Source organism: Littorina saxatilis, linkage group LG12 (assembly GCF_037325665.1).
Source record: "Littorina saxatilis isolate snail1 linkage group LG12, US_GU_Lsax_2.0, whole genome shotgun sequence".
In the NCBI taxonomy this organism is placed as follows: Eukaryota; Metazoa; Mollusca; class Gastropoda; order Littorinimorpha; family Littorinidae; genus Littorina; species Littorina saxatilis.
Window position 1 is genome coordinate 51,399,565 of NC_090256.1, and position 23,211 is coordinate 51,422,775.

The window sequence follows — 23,211 nt, forward strand, 5'->3', positions numbered from 1 at the left end:
GTCTTCCATTAACAAATTATACCTGATGTTCGCTATAAGTCCAATTCACCATACACCGACAGAATCGATAGACAAAGATAGCATGTCACTGCCGAGTTAAAGGCACAGTCAGCCTCCCGTAAACCATCACAGACACTGTCAGGCTTTTACACACAGTACAAACACCCTTTCATTTAAACACGCACCGCTTGAGAACATCCTAGGTGCCCTCCGTAAAGAGCGAGCAATTTTCAAAGAATTTATTTTTGCGTGGTTTATCTTACCCCTGAGCCATCGTGAACCTGTGTGATCCAGTTTCGTTTTTTTCACAATTTAGTCGTCAGTTTGTGATTTCAATGCGACTCGCTATAAGCTTATCTGCAATAGCACGTTATTGTGTACCTCTGAATCTAAAACGCAACAAACGGCTGCAAGTCACACGAACTAGAGCGGTGGCGGTTGTCCGTTCAGAGGAACTGGCGCTATGGAGAACCGTCGTCTGCTACGAGAAAGACGTCTTGCGTGACACGTTTCCGGGCTTTTCTTTTTTCAAACTTTCAAAACTTCGAGTTGTGCTGATCTTGTCTTGATGAAAAAAGAATTCTTTTATGATTTAAGAATGTTTGTGTAACAAGCTGTCAATTTGTTATTTAGATTTTAAAAGTTAGGTCTAGCATCAAAACGAGGCGCCTGACAGTTCGTTCGGATAGTCCACGAAAATAAATTCTTTGAAAATGTCTCACTCTTGACAGAAAGCAGCCAGGATGCTCCCGTTCGGTGAGCGTTCAAATGGAAGTATGCTTGCACTGTGCCTTTAAGTGATCTACTTTAGAACCACCGACAACCTGTCTCCAACTCATCAGTATCTTTGGCGTCCACGAACTACCACCCAAACCTCTCCACACACTGACAGAACCATACACTCACACACTGTCTCAAAAAGAACGAGAAGGCATGTCACTGCAGATTAAAATGAAACACTAGTTTAGAAACATCTACAACCTGTATCAAACACATAAGCATCCGTGCCGTACATCAACTTACCTAATTTCATCATACAATATCAGAATCACACACACACACACTCCCCTTAAAACAAAAATACAGCATGTCACTGGAGAAAAACAACAACAACAACCCTCATCTACTCTGGAATCATCTACTCCCTGTATAAAACTCACTCAAAATATATAACGTTTGCTTCAGTTCGTGCCCTAGTTGGTTTAAACATAAGTTTATTTTAACAAAGGTTACAATCATGACATGTATACAAAGTTCACAGAAACAGCAACAAGCTAGAAGCTTATAGTGGTGTTCCTGCATGACAGTACAACATAAGGCGGTAACGTGCCCTAGTTGCTTGCTGTTAATTTTGTCTTGTTGTTATGTATTTTGGATACACTTTTGTTTGAACCAAAACTCACTATGCAGCGTCCATGAACAAAATACAGCTACACTTACCTCATTTCACCGCTCACCGACAGACTCGACGGACAAAAAAGACTGAGGATGTCACTGCCGACGAAATTGATCCAGTTTGAAAACCATCCCCGGTGAACGGGTGAAAGATAATGATGGTTTTATCTGGGGATTGCTAGCACGAACACGAACTGTTTGCCGCAGCATCGTATGAATGAGGGAAGGAGACAGATAAGGCCGAAGTTATTAGGGCCAATTTGGGCGGCTGATGGTTCTTGTAACAATGGATGGAGCAAAACTGTGACGGAATAAACGTTTGGGTTTTGGAGTGGGAAGAGCGTGACTTCTGTGGCTCTGCATATCTGTTTCGGTGCGCATATGTGTGTCTGTTTCTTGTGCTTTGTGCCTCTCTCCGTTTCTCACTGTCTCTCTCTCTGTCAGTCTGTTTCTCTGGTGAATGTGCGTGCCTTCGTGCGTACACGCGCGCGCGCGTGTGTGTGTGTGTGTGTGTGTGTTTGTGTGTGTGTGTGTTTGTGTGTGTGTGTGTGTGTGTGTGTGTGCATATGCACGTTTGAGTGTGTGTCGGTGTGTGTCTATAGTACACACACATACACACACACACACACACACTAACACACACACACACACTAACACACACTAACACACACTAACACACACACACACCAACACACACACACACTAACACACACACACTAACACACACACTAACACACACACTATCACTAACACACATAGAGTCATGACAATGGGAACCTGAAGTCTTGGTAGAGCTGAATTTATCTCCTGATATGACATTAAATACCCACACACCATCTCCCCTGTTCTACGGCTCTACTCTTGTTCAGACAGACACACATACACACATATTCTTACACGCACACACATACAGCCACTCCCCCCTCCCACTCTGCATCCAGCAACCCCCCTAACCCCACCCCCCATCCCAACTCCCACCCGTAGCCATACCTACCCCGACCTTATCCCACAAACACACACTTCCTCCTTTTACATCAAAACGACCTTCACTAGCGCTTCGGGATATACTGCTGAGTCTAGCCAAAACTCCCAACCGTTCCATCTGTGTCCTGTAATGTTGACAGTCAGTGTCCGCTTCCTGACAGGTGGACATTCCATTTCACTGCTTGCTTTCTGCCCGGAGGAGTCACAGTGGGCAGTCTTAAAGTTAACTCCGCAGTAATAGTATGTACTCGCGTAGGTTCAGTCGAGACATAAGTAATATTTGACCTTAAATCGCCTTTCAAGAGGCGGTATGATGATCACACGCTCTTTCAAATTGAAAAAAAAAACGCACAACAAAAATCGAACAAAAAGCGCTTTTTGTAAGCACTTCTAATACTAAGGGTACTATTATCCAGAGTATAATAAATGTCTTCTACTTGATCGGACATGCAAAATTGAGGCCAACCGCCTTATATAAAACGTTAACGCAGATGACCTCATAAACAGCATTATCATTTGAACATTAATTTTTCTCTCCTTTGGACTCCTGAAACAACAACAACAACAACAACAACAACAACAACGACAACGACGACAATGACAACAACAACAAACCAATCAACAAACCAAGATATCCAACAAACCAAACAACCAACCAACATACTAAACGAAATAACAAACAAATAAACAAAACAAAAACACACAAAAAGCATTATACAGAGTGAACAATCATGGAACCAATTGCTATGTTTTTCAATTGTCTTACAGTATCAAACACAATATCTTGACGTAAAATACCCACACAAGATAGAAAGAACTGTAGTTCTTGTCGAGACTAGGCCTACTCGACCTCCATGTTGACTTTTGACGTAATAAGTTCATGTGCGGGACCTGGACCCGTATGCTTATGGGAGAAGTTCGCGACAACTCCCGAAGTTTTGAGTGACATCGGAAGTACTTGCCTCACTTTCGTATGCATGGGCCGGAAGAAGGGCTTACTTCGAAGCAAAGCGAGGAAGTAAGTGAGGGTAGTTTGCGACTACTTCCAAAGTTTTGAGCGACATCGGAAGTACATCCTCACTTTCGCATGCATGGGACGGAAAAAGAGTTTACTTTGGAAGCAAACGAGGAGGTAAATGAGGGTAATTGTACAACAGCGAGACCCAGGAGTAAACATGCTACTTCCAATGTTTCTCAGTGCAAAATGGAAGGGCTTTTCTTCGAGTTTTCATGTCAAACCAAGCTAACGCAAATGAAAGTCCCAAAGAGAGAAAATAGAAGGAAAAGTCGTATCTCGTGCGTGCATTTCGTGCAAATTTCCATGAATACAAACCTCAGTTGCCAGCTTTGACTTTTGTTCGTTCTGGGTCACTGGCCAACACTCTTTCATCCCGGCTTTATAGGAGGGGGTGTTTCTATGTAAATGGGCGTCGTTGTGTGCATGTGTGAGTGTGTGTTTGTGTGAGAGAGTGTGTGTGTGTGTGTGTGTGTGTGTGTGTGTGTGTGTGTGTGTGTGTGTGTGGTAGTGTGTGTGTGTGTGTGCGTGTGTGCGTGCGTGCGTACGTGCGTGCGTGTGTAGTTGTGCGTCTGTTCATTCATTCGTTTGTTTGCGTGCACGCGCGCACATGTGTTTGTGTGTGGGGAGGGGTGTGTGGGTATGTGTGTGTGCCGGCGTGTGCGTGTGTGTGTGTATGTGTTTGTATACTGTTCAAAAAAAGAAACGCATAGCTTGTAATATTTGGTTAATTTAGTTATATGGCTACAAGGATATTCACCAAACTGCAGAAAATGTTTATCTGGTCGTCGACCTTTCGTCCATTGCCACAAGTGAGCTCTGCACGTGACGCATGCGTTATCAGTGGCTACAATGTCAAAATTGCTCATTTGGCATGACCACTCGTCATGCTTCAGTGTAATCTCGTGAAACTCGGGGAATATTGAGCTCTCACCATGTCTTCCAAAACCCATAAAAGCGGATTGTTCGCCACAAAGAAATCAGACGACAATTCAGCGACGAAAGATGGCCCGATTGAGCAGAGAAGACCGCCAAATTGCATTGGGTCGTTTACAAGCAGGCCAAAGTCAAAGTGCAATCGCCAGGCACTTCCACGTGTCCCAGAGCACCATCAGTAGACTGTGGGTCAGGTTTCAAGCCACTGGCTCCGTTGCTGACTTGCCACGAGCGGGAAGACCAAGGGCGACAACTGCTGCTCACGACCGCTTCATACGGCTCCGCCACCTCCGGAATCGTTTCCTGTCGGCCTCATCTTCTGTCCAGGCTCTCCCCGGGCCACACCGATTATCGGACCAGACCGTGCGGAACCGCCTGCATGAAGCTGGTTTGAGAGCTCGCAGACCTCACAGAGGAGCTGTCCTCACCCGCCGCCATCGCCAGAACCGAGTGCAGTGGGGCAACCAGCACCTTCGCTGGACCGTCCGGAATCACTGGAGACACGTGTGGTTCAGCGACGAGTCCTACTTCCTGCTCCAGCGACATGATGGTCGGAGGAGGGTCTACCGGAGAGTAAACGAACGTTACGCGCCCAACTGTGTGGATGAGGCACCCGTTCATGGTGGTGGAGGCGTCATGGTGTGGGGGGCGATCAATACCGCTGGAAGGAGCACCCTGGTGCACGTCCAAGGGCGCATAACTGCCCAGCGATACGTGGAGGAAATTCTGCGCCCACACGCCCTTCCTCTTCTGGCTGACCAGGATGCCATATTCCAGCAGGACAACGCTCGCCCGCACACAGCACGACTCACCACCCAGTTCCTCACCGACCACCATGTCCAGGTGCTTCCCTGGCCATCCATGTCGCCAGACATGAACCCGATAGAACACCTCTGGGATGAATTGGACAGACGTGTGCGCAGGCGAGAAGAAGCGCCGGCAAATCACCGCGATCTATTGCAGGCACTTCAGGAGGAGTGGGACACCATCCCACAGCAAGATATCCGGCATCTGATCCAGTCCATGCCCAGAAGGTGCCGGGCAGTTGTTGCTGCTCAAGGCAGTCACACCCCCTACTGACTTGACAGCCTCGGCACCCAATCGTATTGATTGACTGATTGATTTGAAGATGCAAATGAACTGTGTGTGCATTCAACTGTGTCCATACCAAATTTCAAACAAATAATCTAAATATTGGATTTTCTGTTAATTTTTTCGAAAAATAAAACAAATTTGGCAAGTAGCAACTATGCGTTTCTTTTTTTGAACAGTATATGTATTTGTGCGAGTGCCTGCCTGCCTGTGTGCGCGTGCGTGCGGGTATAATTGTGCGTTTGCGTACGCGTGCGTGCGTGTGTGTGTGTGTGTGTGTGTGTGTGTGTGTGTGTGTGTGTGTGTGTGTGTGTTCGACGGTGTGTGTGTTCGACGGTGTGTGTGTGTGTGTGTGTGTGTGTGTGTGTGTGTGTGTGTGTGCAACCCTCCCCCCCCCACACACACACACTATTATGAGCTGACTATTTGCGCCTCGATATTTTATTTATATTCTTACGTTTTATGTTGTTTATTATGATTCACCACACCCGAGTTTCTCGTAATTCAGATAATAAAGTGTTCTATGTCTATGTATATATGTCTAACACATATGCACACACGCGCGTAGGCTAAACAAATCCAATCTTGACTTTCAACTTTATATAAACACTAGATGAATACCCGCTTCGCCGGGTACGGCTTCGCCGGGAAGAAGTTGAACCGAATACCCGGCTGCGCCGGATACCCGGCTGCGCCGGGTGTACGCCGGCTTTGCCGGCGCACCGCACGTAGGAAGGGAGAGAAACGCGCAAAACACTGGAGAAGGGTAATACCCGGCTTCGCCGGGACAGTGACCTTCTAAAAATAGTATAACGGGAATATGGATTGAGCGTTGTCGACAGTGACCTTCTAAAAATAGAAACGGGAATATGGATTGACGCCACACGAAGGAAGGGAGATAAACGCTGAAAACACTGGAGAAGATAAGGAAGAGTTACTGGGAATAGATCCAGAGAAAAACCAAAATCGGTTCAGCGCTGCGCGCTGAGAGCACGTGTTGAAATATCTCATCGAGCAGGTTGTGTCCGGGGTGTAGCTGAATATGGCCACCAAATTTGAAAAAGATCCATCGAGAACTTTGGCCGTGCATCGCGGACACACACACACACACACACACACACACACACACACACACACACACACACACACACACACACAAGTCATATACATATATAGATAGATAGATACATCCTGTTCACAATTAACGAGGACAAACATAATTTACAAACACACACGTACAACAATTTATCTTTTGTAAAAATTCGGACACACATTTTCCCAATTGATATGAAAGTCACTGAACTTATCTTCTTTTCACTACACATTATATCTTGATTCCTCAAAAGCTGAGTTCTGCCTTTTCAAATTTACCAGTAACCCAAACTTTCGCTCTAACCAACCTATTTTGTCCAAAACAGTTTTACCGATACACAATCATTAAAAAAATAAGAAGAGGTTTAACATAACCGACTTCGCTACCATATAAACAAAAAATGTTTTATTCTCCCCAGCATTCTGGTCAACAAAATCATTATTATAGACAGTCATTCAATTTCAAGACAATCATCACGGCTTTGAACCGACCCTTTCGTTCAACCAGTCAAAAACAACAACTATAGTAAAAGCTACAGCGCGGTCAACGTTCGCCCATTTACGAACTCGCGATGAGATTTGTTTCTTCTGGTCGCCAAGCCTACCGTTTATAAACGCATGCGCACTAATTGGGATTCCCCCAATTTCCTCGACCTTGACCTCAGAACTCTCGAAGCCACTACTTCGGCGTTCAAGTTAGCTCGTGCATACCGAGTAGCTGGCAACTTTGCTTCCGAAGTTCCCACTTACAAGTTAATTTCCAGGGTCTCTCACTTGACATCATTATACGACGATATCGCATCTTAAGGGTCCTTACCCATCTAAAAGAAACCTCCAACGCATACTACAATTGCAGGACATTCCTGTTTTAAAGGCAGCTCATTGGGAAATGAGCTCAGACAGCATAACGAGGACGTGAAATGCGTCAATCGAGCAACTGTCGTAACTTTGCTACAATGAGACGGTCGGCTACCTTGCACCATAGACACGAACTGTGAAATTCTTGTTTAATTTAGGTGAAATGCTTGAAACAGAGTGGCTCAAAACCGACAGTTCGATCAGTTACTGACCGAAAAACCGTGCTCGAGTCATTCGGCGAAGGTGGCGAGCTTTCAAACTATCAGGACTGATAACTCATAATACATCTTTTCATCATGCATTTTCCACACGAGTAGCATAGTGCAGTGGTTGCGGTTTCAGAATTTCGATCCGACGCTCTGGGTTCAAGTGCCGCTGGGAGCTGAATATATATATATTTTTTTAAATCTTTTGAGAGGAAATTGTTACATACAAAAGTTGTTTAAACTACAATAATTTAAAAATAGTATTAAGGTCTCTCTCTCTCTCTCTCTCTCTCTCTCTCTCTCTCTCTCTCTCTCTCTCTCTCTCTCTCTCTCTCTCTCTCTCTCTCTCTCTCTCTCTCTCTCACCCCTTACCTGTTCACAAACCTTTACCCATATAAATGTATGTTAAATGTATGTCTACTGTATACACGGGCCAATGTATATTTGTAAACTTGTCTTTATGTATAAAAAAAATGATATAGGTATATTTAAAGTAGAAACATTAATATAAAAAGCAGGAAAAAAGAAAAGAAAAACAAGTCGCGTAAGGCGAAAATACAATATTTAGTCAAGTAGCTGTCGAACTCACAGAATGAAACTGAACGCAATGCAACGCAACAAGACCGTATACTCGTAGCATCGTCAGTCCACCGCGCACGGCAAAGGCAGTGAAATTGACAAGAAGAGCGGGGTAGTACTTGCGCTGAGAAGGATAGCACGCTTTTCTGTACCACTCTTCGTTTTAACTTTCTGAGCGTGTTTTTAATCCAAACATATCATATCTGTATGTTTTTGGAATCAGGAACCGACAAGGAATAAGATGAAAGTGTTTTTAAATTGATTTGGACAATTTAATTTTGATAATAATTTTTATATTTTTAATTTTCAGAGCTTGTTTTTAATCCAAATATAGCATATGTATATGTTTTTGGAATCAGAAAATGATGGGGAATAAGATGAACGTAAATTTGGATCGTTTTATAAAAAAAATTTTTTTTTACAATTTTCAGATTTTTAATGACCAAAGTCATTAATTAATTTTTAAGCCACCAAGCTGAAATGCAATACCGAAGTCCGGGCTTCGTCGAAGATTACTTGACCAAAATGTCAACCAATTTGGTTGAAAAATGAGAGCGTGACAGTGCCGCCTCAACTTTCACGAAAAGTCGGATATGACGTCATAAAAGACATATATCAAAAAAATGAAAAAAACGTCTAGGGATTTCATACCCAGGAACTCTCATGTCAAATTTCATAAAGATCGGTCCAGTAGTTTAGTCTGAATCGCTCTACACACACACACAGACACACATACACCACGACCCTCGTCTCGATTCCCCCCTCTACGTTAAAACATTTAGTCAAAACTTGACTAAATATAAAAAGATCAATGAAGAAGGATGCTCCCCGGGCCAAAAAAAGAAGGAAAAAAAGAAAAAAAGAGAGGCAAAAAAGAAAGGATTGATGCTGCCTGCATGCAACTGAGATACAAAAAATAAAGTTCAACATTACCCGCTATTACGAGCTAGTCGTGTGACAGAGAGTTTTCTTGCACACGAGACTGTAGATGTTTCACGACGGCTTTAGCCGGAGTGAAACAGCAGCAGTCGAGTGTGCAAGAACACTCTCTGTCACACGACTAGCTCGTAATGGCAATTATGTCTCACAGCTTCAACAGAGGAGAGAACAAACACGTTTTGCGTACTCACGCTTGATAAACCTAAACACAGGAGCAGCCATTGTGGAGAGATCTACTTTTTGACGAAAGTGAACGAACAACTATGAATGACGTCTCGGTATATGTAAATGACGTCACAGTCATCGTCACAGTCTGTATCTTTTGAAGCATTCCATTCTTCATGACGTCTTTCTGTGTCTGCATCCGCGAAATGTTTGTTCTTTCCGGGGTCTTTGTCATCTATGTTCAGAACTCTGTCCTTCTAGTTTCAGACTAACAGGCCTCCTGAGCGAGCCACTTTCCAAGGGAAGCTAAACTCGCGTATGGAAACAGTACTGTAGTCTGGGATGCCGTTTTCAGTATTCTCAGCGTTGAAGAATTTGTAAAGAGAAGACACGACAACAGCAGGAGAAATAAAAGTCGTGTGTGCATTTTGGGGTTTTTGTAGGGACAAAGTTTCGATTTCGAGTTTGAATCCGTTCTTGCACATGCTCCAAAGCGTGTAACATACAATCTTGCACACGTTTGCTTTAGAAGTGGCAAAGAAGGAAAGCGTGTGACAAAATCATTTATTCTTCTCCCTAGCATTCAGGCCAACAAAGTCATTGTCATAGGCAGTCATTCGATTCCAAGACAATCATCACAGGTTTGAACCGACCCTTTCGTTTAACCATTCAAAAAACAACAGCAACAAGAAATTCCTCCGAGGTAGGAAAAACACCCCCGTTGGTCAAAGGGAAATAACCATTCTCACTATCACCAACTGAGAAGGTTATTTCCCTTTGACCATTAATATGTGCCTCTATAAGTCCTTGTAGAATCTTAATCCACCAATAACTCCCTAACCGTGTGTTTGACTGGTCCCAATTTTTGTAAGGACCGTCTCAGAAATGTATAGAACCTGTTCACCAAGTTTGGTGACGATTGGTCCGTTCATTCTTGAGATCTATATGCGAACACAAACACACACCCAAACAAACAAACAAACACATCGAGCGAAACCTATACACACCCCTATAACGGGGGTGTAATAACGCTATTTAATGGAGGGGCGCTGGTTCTGTGCGACGCTTAGTTTTCGAGATAGGTGTGACCTGACGAAGAACAGGACGTCACATTCCAAATAAAAACGATTATGTTACAGGTGGAAGCCGCTGAGACTGCATTGCTTTGGGGGATTTCCGCAAAAATAGATATTACACGATTCGATCGAAACAGTCGGAGAAGCAGACGCGCTCTGAGAAAATGTGCATGAGTGTCTTCCCTTTGTTCGTCCCGTGCTAACGTTATTTTGTATGATAACGATTCACTTACAAAATAAAGTAAACAGTTTGGTGTTGTAGTGGTAAATGTAGATAGAAATGTGTTATAAAGACAAAGCAAACAAATAAACGTGTTTTTCTCGTGAAAATGTTGCGTTGTGCGGATGTTTGGGTGGCCACGTGATGTACACAAAGCGAAGTGCGGGACGGACTCTGCTCTGTGCTGTAACACTGGCAAGTTCAAAACACGAGAAATACGATTTCGTTATGCGGGCAGCCACGGGGGATGTATGTATTTTTCAAATGGTTGTAAAAGAAGTCTTGTATTTATCATCGTACTCCGGCCCTGTTCTTTTTTTCGTCACACCTAAAACCGTTATTTCTTTTGAGCGACGCAGCATTAATTGGTACTACAGCGCGCTCAACGTTCGCCTTTTTGAACTCGCGATGAGATTTGTTTCTTCTGGTCGCCAAGCCTACCGTTAACAAACACATGCGTACTATTGGGATTCCCCCTATTTCCGCGACCTTGACCGAATACTCTCGAAGTCACCACTCCGGCGTTCATGCATTGTGAACAGTTGGAAAGTTAACTTCGGGAGTTCCCACTTCCAAAAGAGGCCTCTACTTCAAGAGTTTCTCACTTCCTCCTCGTGCATACGGGCCCTGATAGGGTACTTCCACCTCGCGTTTACTTCGGCGTTTCCCGTCTTGAGCTTATGAACCCACCAGGACAATGATTCTCAACATTTCAGCGTTCGACTCTTTGCACGAAAGTCAATGAAACTTAGCAATGTTCTGAATGTGCAGGGGGACACTGTCTCTTTTCCACTCTGCCTCGCTCTATAACTCCTTCTTCCTCGTTCATGGGCTGAAACTCCCACGTACACTCGTGTGTTTATTTTGCCATAGTGGGATTTTACGTGTATTGGCCGTTTTTTTACCCCACCATTTAGGCAGCAATGCGCCGCTTTCGGGGCAACTCTAAAACGATTCTCAACAAACATCTATAGTCAAATCGAGTCAAAAGTCAACCAAATGTAACTTGAATGAATTCAATAGATCGTTCAATCATTTGGGTATGGGTTGATTCAGAAGTGCAATCGTTCCATCACTGCCTTCACAGTTCATGAAAAACACTTGCTTCTCTGGACGGCTCCTTGTGGCCTTGGGCACTTTCAACTTAAAACATTTTCATTGAGGAGAGACGTTGTGCGTCACCGGTCAAGCCTTGGAGTGGTTTTTTTTTTATTAGACAAAAATAAAGTATAAATAGGGCAAGGGATCTGGACTATCCGACACAGCTCTCTCGGTTGCCCATCTTTACGCACTTTCAATCCTTGGAAACTTCAACGTATGTACACAGAGTTTTTGTTTTAGCTTTTTTTACTTTTTGTTATTTTGGGTCACATTTTAATTTGACAATTTTTGTGTTCGTTTGTTTCTTTGTTTTTTGTTATGTTTCTGTTTATCTGGTTTGTTTGTTTGTTTGTTAATGTGTTTGTTTGTTTGTTTATTTTTGTGTTTATTTATTTATTTGTTTGTTTGTTATTTTGTTTGTTTGTTTCTTTCTTTGTGTCTTTGTTAGATGTTTTTGTTCTCCAGTTGCATTCTTATTTTTATCTTCCTTTGGTTTCTCTAGTTTCCTCTCTCCCTTATTTTTGTCCTTCTGCTCAACCGCGCTGTTTCTTTCTATCTTGATTTTCATCATAAAAAAATCTTTTTTTTCTTCCCCCTGTCTTTTTTTCCGTTCTCACTTTTTTCTACCTTTGTCCTTAAGTCTTCGTCTCTATCTGTTTCTGTTTGTCTGTCTGTCTCTCTCTATCCCTCTCTCTTCCCTTCCCTTCCCTTCTCTTCTCTTTCACTTTCTCTATCACTCTCTTCCTCTATCCCTCTCTCTTCCCTTCCCTTCTCTGCTCTTTCACTTTCTCTATCACTCTCTTCCTCTATCCCTCTCTCTTCCCTTCCCTTCCCTTCTCTTCTCTTTCACTTTCTCTATCACTCTCTTCCTCTATCCCTCTCTCTTCCCTTCCCTTCCCTGCTCTTTCCCTTTCTCTATCACTCTCTTTCTCTCTTCCTCTATCTTCCCTTCCCTTCCCTTCTCTTTCACTTTCTCTATCACTCTCTTCCTCTATCCCTCTCTCTTCCCTTCCCTTCCCTTCCCTTTCACTTTCTCTATCACTCTCTTTCTCTCTTAATCTATCCCTCTCTCTTCCCTTCCCTTCCCTTCTCTTCACGTTCTCTATCACTCTCTTCCTCTCTTCCTCTATCCCTCTCTCTTCCCTTCCCTTCTCTGCTCTTTCACTTTCTCTATCACTCTCTTCCTCTCTTCCTCTATCCCTCTCTCTTCCCTTCCCTTCTCTGCTCTTTCTCTTTCTCTATCACTCTCTTTCTCTCTTCCTCTATCCCTCTCTCTTCCCTCCCCTTCCCTGCTCTTTTACTTTCTCTATCACTCTCTTCTTCTATCCCTCTCTCTTCCCTTCCCTTCCCTTCTCTTTCACTTTCTCTATCACTCTCTTCCTCTATCCCTCTCTCTTCCCTTCCCTTCCCTTCTCTTTCACTTTCTCTATCACTCTCTTCCTCTATCCCTCTCTCTTCCCTTCCCTTCTCTGCTCTTTCACTTTCTCTATCACTCTCTTCCTCTATCCCTCTCTCTTCCCTTCCCTTCTCTGCTCTTTCACTTTCTCTATCACTCTCTTTCTCTATCCCTCTCTCTTCCCTTCCCTTCTCTGCTCTTTCACTTTCTCTATCACTCTCTTCCTCTATCCCTCTCTCTTCCCTTCCCTTCTCTGCTCTTTCACTTTCTCTATCACTCTCTTTCTCTATCCCTCTCTCTTCCCTTCCCTTCCCTTCCCTTCTCTTTCACTTTCTCTATCCCTCTCTCTTCCTCTATCCCTCTCTCTTCCCTTCCCTTCCCTTCTCTTTCACGTTCTCTATCACTCTCTTTCTCTCTTCCTCTATCCCTCTCTCTTCCCTTCCCTTCTCTTTCACTTTCTCTATCACTCTCTTTCTCTATCCCTCTCTCTTCCCTTCCCTTCTCTGCTCTTTCACGTTCTCTATCACTCTCTTCCTCTCTTCCTCTATCCCTCTCTCTTCCCTTCCCTTCCCTTCTCTTTCACTTTCTCTATCACTCTCTTCCTCTCTTCCTCTATCCCTCTCTCTTCCCTTCCCTTCTCTGCTCTTTCACTTTCTCTATCACTCTCTTCCTCTCTTCCTCTATCCCTCTCTCTTCCCTTCCCTTCTCTGCTCTTTCACTTTCTCTATCACTCTCTTTCTCTCTTCCTCTATCCCTCTCTCTTCCCTTCCCTTCTCTGCTCTTTCACTTTCTCTATCACTCTCTTTCTCTCTTCCTCTATCCCTCTCTCTTCCCTTCCCTTCTCTGCTCTTTCACTTTCTCTATCACTCTCTTTCTCTCTTCCTCTATCCCTCTCTCTTCCCTTCCCTTCCCTTCTCTTTCTCTCTTCCTCTATCGATCTCTTTCTGTTCTCTCAATTAGCGTTGTACTCTACTAGTCATTTATTCCTTCGTTATGGAATTTTTTTTTCAAATTTTTCTTCTCTTTTTACATTTAGTCAAGTTTTGACCAAATGTTTTAACATAGAGGGGGAATCGAGACGAGGGTCGTGGTGTGTGTGTGTGTGTGTGTGTGTGTGTGTGTGTGTGTGTGTGTGTGTGTGTGTGTGTGTAGAGCGATTCAGAGTAAACTACTCGACCGATCTATATGAAATTTTTCATGAGAGTTCCTGGGTATGATATCTCCAGACTTTTTTTTTGTTTTTTTGATAAATGTCTTTGATGACGTCATATCCGGCTTTTCGTGAAAGTTGAGGCGGCACTGTCACGCTCTCATTTTTCAACCAAATTGGTTGAAATTTTGGTCAAGTAATCTTCGACGAAGTACGGACTGTGGTATTGCATTTCAGCTTGGAGGATTAAAAATTAATTAGTGAGTTTGCTCATTAAAGTTGTCATTAAAATCGATTTTTTGCAAACAGATTTAAAATTGATTGCATCGTATTCTTCACGACATTCTGAATCTAAAAATGTATACATATTATTATTATTCTTTTTTATTTTTTATTATTATTCTCTTTATTTATATAGCGCCTTATCCGAAGTTCAAAGCGCTTTATGCCGTGTGAGATGGAATTTTTTACACAATATATCACGCATTCACATCGACCAGCAAACCTCAAGCCTGTTAGGCGAATGTTCACCTTTCGCGGCCTTTATTCCAAGTCACACGGGTATTTGATGGACATTTTTATCTATGCCTATACAATTTTGCCAGGAAAGACCCTTTTGTCAATCGTGGGATCTTTAACGTGCACACCCCAATATAGTGTACACGAAGGGACCTCGGTTTTTCGTCTCATCCGAAAGACTAGCACTTGAACCCACCATCTAGGTTAGGAAAGGGGGGAGAAAATAGCGGCCCGACCCAGGGTCGAACACGCAACCTCTCGATTCCGAGCGCAAGTGCGTTACCACTCGGCCACCCAGACCACACTTTCCCGACCGCAGATACCAGCGTTTACTCTTAAAATGTGATCAAAATTAACGAAAATAGATTAATTAGTCTTACCATTAAAATTTAAGAAATCGATCCAAAAAAGATTTCATCTTATTCTTTATCATTTCCTGATTCCAAAAACATATAGATATGATAGGTTGTATTCAAAACAAGCTCCGAAAGTTAACAAGAATACAGAAAAGCGCGCTTTTCTGCTTAGCACAATACGCTATCGCGCTAATCTGGCGTGACAATATCACTACGTTTTGCACGTGGAAGGTGAGCGATTTCCTTCACGCGGGAATTGACGAAGCGGCTGTACTCTCTTGGTGACAAAAACACAGTGCGTTCAGTTTCATTCCCTAAGTTCGACAGCTTGACTAAATGTAGTAATTTCGCCTTACGCGACTTGTTTTTATACTGATTTGGTCTTCACAGATAGACTGTTAACGGGTTGATATTCTCTCATTGTCTTTGCTTTTTTAATTAAAAATTTTTTTTTTCATTCTTTCACGCATAAGTCTTTCATTTGCTACTCCATTCGTTTACCTATTCAATGGTTCCTTTGTACCGTTCAATTATGTGGTCGGTCGTTTTTACATTTAGTCAAGTTTTGACTAAATTTTTTAACATAGAGGGGGGAATCGAAACGAGGGTCGTGGTGTATGTGTGTCTGTGTGTGCGTGTGTGTGTGTGTAGAGCGATTAAGAGTAAACTACTGGACCGATCTTTATGAAATTTGACATGAGAGTTCCTGGGTATGAAATCCCCATACGTTTTTTTCATTTTTTTGATAAATGTCTTTGATGACGTCATATTCGGCTTTTCGTGAAAGTTGAGGCGGCACTGTCACGCCCTCATTTTTCAACCAAATTGGTTGAAATTTTGGTCAAGTAATCTTCGACGAAGCCCGGGGTTCGGTATTGCATTTCAGCTTGGTGGCCTAAAAATTAATTAATGACTTTGGTCATTAAAAATCTGAAAATTGTAAAAAAACATAAAAATTTATAAAACGATCCAAATTTACGTTTATCTTATTCTCCATCATTTGCTGATTCCAAAAACATATAAATATGTTATATTCGGATTAAAAACAAGCTCTGAAAATTAAATATATAAAAATTATTATCAAAATTAAATTGTCCAAATCAATTTAAAAACACTTTCATCTTATTCCTTGTCGGTTCCTGATTCCAAAAACATATAGATATGATATGTTTGGATTAAAAACACGCTCAGAAAGTTAAAACAAAGAGAGGTACAGAAAAGCGTGCTATCCTTCTTAGCGCAACTACTACCCCGCTCTTCTTGTCAATTTCACTGCCTTTGCCATGAGCGGTGGACTGACGATGCTACGAGTATATGGTCTTGCTGAAAAATGGCATTGCGTTCACTTTCATTCTGTGAGTTCGACAGCTACTTGACTAAATATTGTATTTTCGCCTTACGCGACTTGTTACATTTAGTCAAGTTTTGACTAAATTTTTTAACATAGAGGGGGGAATCGAAACGAGGGTCGTGGTGTATGTGTGTCTGTGTGTGCGTGTGTGTGTGTGTAGAGCGATTAAGAGTAAACTACTGGACCGATCTTTATGAAATTTGACATGAGAGTTCCTGGGTATAATATCCCCGGATTGTTTTGATTTTTTTCGATAAATGTCTTTGATGACGTCATATCCGGCTGTTTTGTAAAAGTTGAGGCGGCACTGTCACACCCTCATTTCTCAATCAAATTGATTGAAATTTTGGCCAAGCAATCTTCAACAAAGGCCGGACTTCGGTATTGCATTTCAGCTTGGTGGCTTAAAAATTAATTAATGACTTTGGTCATTAAAAATCTGAAAATTGTAATTTTTTTTTTATATATATAAAACGATCCAAATTTACGTTTATCTTATTCTTCATCATTTTCTGATTAAAAAACCCCATATAAATAGGTTATATTTGGATTAAAAACAAGCTCTGAAAATTAAAAATATAAAAAATATGATTAAAATCAAATTTCCGAAATCGATTTAAAAACAATTTCATCTTATTCCTTGTCGGTTCCTGATTCCAAAAACATATAGATATGATATGTTTGGATTAAAAACACGCTCAGAAAGTTAAAACGAAGAGAGGTACAGAAAAGCGTGCTATGCAGCACAGCGAAACCACTGCGTTTTGCACGAGCGGTGGACTACGGTCATTGTGAAAAAATGCAGTGCGTTCACTTTCATTCTGTGAGTTCCACAGCTTGACAAAATGTAGTAATTTCGCCTTACGCGACTTGTTTGTTTTGTGTACGTTCGTTCAGGTGTTCAGTTGTTCTGTTCTTTATTTGTGCACTTCTTCCTTTAGTCTCTCTCCGTTTTGAGATGGAACAAAAACCGTCTAACTGAGCTAAGTTTCTGTTCTGTTTATTATCTAATTGTTTGTTCGTCCGTCCGTTTCAAAGACCTTGGATCGACATACAAGTGAACGTTCTGTTTATTCGTAAACGTTCAACGTTCAAATAACTAAACCTTCTTGTTTTGTATTCTTAATCTTCTTCCTTTCTTTCTTTCTTTTTTTCTTTCTTTCTTTCTTTCTAATTTTCTTTCTTTCTTTCTTTCTTTCTAACTTTCTTTCTTTCTTGCTTTCTTTCTAACTTTCTTTCTTTCTTTCTTTCTTTCTAACTTTCTTTCTTTCTTGCTTTCTTTCTAACTTTCTTTCTTTCTAACTTTCTTTCTTTCTTTCTAACTTTCTTTCTTTCTTGCTTTCTTTCTAACTTTCTTTCTTTCTAACTTTCTTTCTTTCTAATTTATTTCTTTCTTGCTTTCTTTCTAACTTTCTTTCTTGCTTTCTAACTTTCTTTCTTTCTTTCTTTCTTTCTTTCTTTCTTTCTAACTTTCTTTCTTTCTTGCTTTCTTTCTAACTTTCTTTCTTTCTAACTTTCTTTCTTTCTTTCTTTCTAATTTATTTCTTTCTTGCTTTCTTTCTAACTTTCTTTCTTGCTTTCTTTCTAACTGTCTTTCTTTCTTTCTACCTTTCTTTCTTTCTTTCTTTCTTTCTAACTTTCTTTCTTTCTAACTTTCTTTCTTTCTTTCTTTCTAACTTTCTTTCTTTCTTTCTTTCTTTCTTTCTAACTTTCTTTCTTTCTTTCTAACTTTCTTTCTTTCTTTCTTTCTTTCTTTCTAACTTTCTTTCTTTCTTTCTTTCTTTCTTTCTAACTTTCTTTCTTTCTTTCTAACTTTCTTTCTTTCTTTCTTTCTTTCTAACTTTCTTTCTTTCTTTCTTTCTAACTTTCTATCTTTCTTTCTAAATTTCTTTCTTTCTTTATTTCTAACTTTCTTTCTTTTTTTCTTTCTTTCTAACTTTCTTTCTTTCTAACTTTCTTTCTTTCTTTCTTTCTAACTTTCTTTCTTTCTTTCTTTCTAACTTTCTTTCTTTCTTTCTTTCTTTCTTTCTAACTTTCTTTCTTTCTTTCTTTCTTTCTAACTTTCTTTCTTTCTTTCTTTCCTTCTTTCTGTCTTTCTTCCTAACTTTCTTTCTAACTTTCTTTCTAACTTTCTTTCTTTCTTTCTTTCTAACTTTCTTTCTTTCTTTTTTTCTTTCTTTCTAACTTTCTTTCTTTCTTACTTCTTTTCTCTCTCTATGTGTCATGTATACATAAGCAAACCTCTTTTTTTTTTCTTTCTTTTTTTCTTTCTTAATTTCTTTCCTTCTTTCTTAGTTTCATTTCCTCTGTCATTCTTTCTTTTTTTTCTTCCTCGCTGGTTTTTACATTTAGTCAAGTTTTGACTAAATGTTTTAACATAGAGGGGGAATCGAGACGAGGGTCGTGGTGTATGTGTGTCTGTCTGTCTGTGCGTGTGTGTGTGTGTGTGTAGAGCGATTCAGACCAAACTACTGGACCGATCTTTATGAAATTTGACATGAGAGTTCCTGGTAATGATATCCCCGGATTGTTTTTCTTTTTTTCGATAAATACCTTTGATGACGTCATATCCGGCTTTTTGTAAAAGTTGAGGCGGCACTGTCACACCCTCATTTCTCAATCAAATTGATTGAAATTTTAGTAAGGCAATTTTCGACGAAGGCCGGACTTTGGTATTGTATTTCAGCTTGGTGGCTTAAAAATTGATTAATGACTTTGGTCATTAAAAATCTGAAAATTGTAATATTTGTTTTTATTTAAAACGATCCAAATTTACGTTCATCTTATTCTACATCATTTCCTGATTCCAAAAACATATAAATATGTTATATTCGGATTAAAAACAAGCTCTGAAAATTAAAAATATAAAAATTATGATCAAATTTAAATTTCCGAAATCGATTTAAAAACAATTTTATCTTATTCATTGTTGGTTCCTGATTCCACAAACATATAGATATGATATGTTTGGATTAAAAACACGCTCAGAAAGTTAAAACGAAGATAGGTACAGAAAAGCGTGCTATGCAGCACAGCGAAACCACTACCGCGCTGAACAGGCTCGTCAGTTTCACTCCGTTTTGCGCAAGCGGCAGACTACGGTCATTGTGAAAAAATGCAGTGCGTTCAGTTTCATTCTGTGAGTTCCACAGCTTGACTAAATGTAGTAATTTCGCCTTACGCGACTTGTTTTTTAATTTCTTTTTCTCTCTCACTGTGTTATGTAAGCAAACCTCGCCTGTGTAGAAGGTATCCGTCCCTTCATCAATTGTTCATTCTCGTCTCCTGCAAGACTAAACTCTAATGTGGAAACTGCGTACTATGCAATCACGGATTTTATAAGATATTCTAATATGCTGACTTTTAGCAAATGATAACAGACATGTGGAGAAAATTGATTATTTGCATGAGCAAGCAGGCAAATTCTGATATTATTTTTGAGACATGTCTGTTATCATTTGCTGACTGTCAACATATTAGAAATAACGGGTTTTATTACCGTCCATTTTTGTAGCGACCCCGCGAAGTAGACAGAACTGCCACTGTGGGAACTGGATCGCTCCTATCTAATGTCAAAAAATTCTCGTGACCTGGGTCAGTGATGAATATTCACAGGTGAAATGCGTTCACACAACAATCTCACAAGATAAACCATGTTGAACATGGGTTTCAGTTGCTTCGATTTGTATTGTCCAACAGAGATCGACAGATTTAGAATCGACGCCAGACAGAAAAGAAATGACGTAAAGATATAATTATTTGAGAACAAAAAGGGAGTGAAGCAATTTCACTTGATCCTTCAGAACTTTGACAATGACATTTTCTAGTGAGCCGGTCGGCATTGCACACTCAGGTGGTGCCTTGCCATTCTTTAAAGCACCCATCGACCAAACTGGCTTTTCTGTATTATTTAGATAACGCGTGTATTATATGACAGCATTTGAAGTGTCATTCGTTTGACATAAGATAAATCAATTCCAATTATTTAATTCTAATGCTTACTTTATCTTGTTTATTTTTAGCGTGAAAAACAAAACTATCTGAACGATTTAACATTTAGCGGCTCACCTAGAATCAGTCCTGCTTGTTCAAAAAGCCATATGGTGCACTGAAATGGTAATAAAAAAGATATTCTAAAGCACATTCTCTGCAAGAGTTTTAATCATTGAGATTTTTGTTTTTCGTCTTTTGCCGACTTAATGTTCAAGGCAATGTTACCGAAAAATCTGTTTGAAAAATAAAGATTAAAACATGAACATTTGAAAAAAAGTATATTTGCCTATAAATGATCATATAAACTTACTTTCGTTCTCTTTCAGATTACCATGGCCAAGTTCGCAATCTTCTTCCTGCTTGCAGTAATGGCGGCCATCGCCAACGCTAAATATGTGAACAAATACAGCATGGGCGGTTTGGGCGGCGGCTATGGTATGGGCGGTTTGGGCGGCGGCTATGGGGTTGGAGGATTTGGCGGCGGTTATGGTTTGGGCGGGTTCGGCAGCGGGTTTGGCAAGGGCGGCTTTGGCGGCGGCTATGGTTTGGGTGGGATTGGCGGCGGCTATGGTTTGGGTGGGATTGGCGGCGGTTCTGGTTTGGGTGGGATTGGCGGCGGCTATGGTTTGGGTGGGATTGGCGGCGGCTTCTGGTTTGGGTGGGATTGGCGGCGGCTATGGTTTGGGTGGGATTGGCGGCGGCTATGGTTTGGGTGGGATTGGCGGCGGCTATGGTTTGGGTGGGATTGGCGGCGGCTATGGCATTGGCGGTGGATACGGAGGATTTGGCGGCTACGGCAAGGGCGGTGGATACGGAGGCAGATACTACGGCTGAACGAGAGGTAAGTGGTGAAGTGAACACAGCTGCATGATTCTCGCCTTTCTCCTCCACGTGTAAGCCATCGGATCTGTCCAGGTTTTCACATGGGGAAAAAGCATTCTTTCACGTGCATGCAACTCAAAACTCAACAGACTGGTCGTTTACTGTTCACAGTTGGATTTGTTGTTGTTTTTGCGATGAATACATTTTGAACAATGACATAGGAGTCAGCTGCGAGGTGGCTTAACAAAAGAAAATAAGGGAAGAGGCTGGCAATTTGACATTTTTTGGGTTTAAGCCCAAACTCGTTCCCAAGCTAGGGCAAACTGGATTTAGCTAGCTGCTCTTCTTGTTGTTGGTGTGAGCTAAACATCTTTTATTCGGGAAACCAAAGGTGGCATTTAATACAACAAAAACAATTGGTACCACACAACAAGCTATGATTATCAAGTGTTGTTGTTGTTGCTGTTGCTGCTGCTTCTGTCGCTGTTGTTGTTGTTGTTGTTGTTGTCATTGTTGTTGGTGGTGGTGGTGGTGCTGTTTTTGTTGTTGTTGTTGCTGGAGTTTAAGTTTTTGTTGCTGCTTCAACTATTATTGCTGCTGCAACTGTTGTTATTGTTATTATTGTTGTTGTTGTTGTTGTTGTAGTTGCAGTTGCTAGAACTTAGCGCCCTCAAAGCTATGCCATTAATGTGATAAAATAACATCCAAAGTTCGCTTTTTTTTTATAGTTTAACATCAGGTATACTGATCGTTGTCGTCGTCGTCATGCGTTGTTGTAATGTGTTTTAACAGACTAAGTTTATTGTTCCTTGCTGAACAACTCTGGGAAACAAAAATGAATCTTGCAGCACCTGTGGTACGTATGCATTTAGAGCGCTTACGCCCTTTTGTTTCTCGTTTCTTGCTGAGTTCACACGTCTTTATTAATATTGCTCTTTCATTCAAGCTTTTTATTCCTTTATTTTCAGGTGTCATCCCAACAATAAGAGCGACGAGGGAGTGGCTCGTGCGCAGTCGTGATGCGTGGGAGTTGTCGAGTCGTGGAGGGAGCTGCTGTGACGTTGGATCAATACACAATTCTAAAAAACAAAATATAGCTTTCGGTCATTCTCAGATTACTGTCCCATAGAGGGGTGACCTAGTTTAGGAAAAAGATACAACCATCATTATGCATCGAACCAAGAATGTGTTGTATCTGATCCGTGTCTGAAACAATAAAGTTATTTTTTTCAAAACCATGTTTGACCACTTTTGTCTTGTCTATTTTTTAATTTGCTAAAAATCGACTGTTGGAAGACAGCCATTTTGCAACATGCCTCTGATTACGGAAAGCACTCTTCTCCAGTTTATCATAATACGAATGTGCAAAAGAAGTGTCCAGATGCAAAGATGTTCACACACACTTACATATGCGCAAAAAATAGCTTGTGTATAATATAGTCTCTCTGACGTTCTTAAAACTAGAGCTTTGAATCTTCACACACATCACGGTTTCATGACCTTCAGTCATGATCGAAGGATATTTACATGTTGCTAAACGCACTTAATTTATTCTCCATAACACTTTAATAACTCATAATCGGAAATTCAATTGTGTCTGACAATTATTACATAACCACATAAAAACACATTAACAAAATCAACGATAACAAACTCTCTCTCTCTCTCTCTCTCTCTCTCTCTCTCTCTCTCTCTCTCTCTCTCTCTCTCTCTCTCGCTCTCTGTCTCTCTCACACACACACTCTCTCCCTCTCCCCCTGTACCTCTCTCTTTTGTGTATGTGTGATATAAAAACACAACACACACACATCACACTAGAGCAACAAAACAAAACAAAACACACACACACATACACACACACACACACACACACACACGCACGCTCACACACTACACGCACATACACACACACACACACACACACATGCACGCACACACACACACACACACACACACACACACACAC

General features: G+C 41.1%; 1 long non-coding RNA gene across 1 annotated transcript; it reads left to right on the forward strand.

Annotated features, from left to right (window-relative positions):
- The first annotated feature begins 21,108 nt into the window (after positions 1-21,108).
- On the forward strand, positions 21,109-22,485 carry LOC138983329 (uncharacterized). Its single transcript, XR_011461083.1, has 2 exons — positions 21,109-21,264; positions 22,214-22,485. It is a non-coding gene; the product is annotated as an uncharacterized lncRNA (long non-coding RNA).
- Positions 22,486-23,211: the final 726 nt, after the last annotated feature.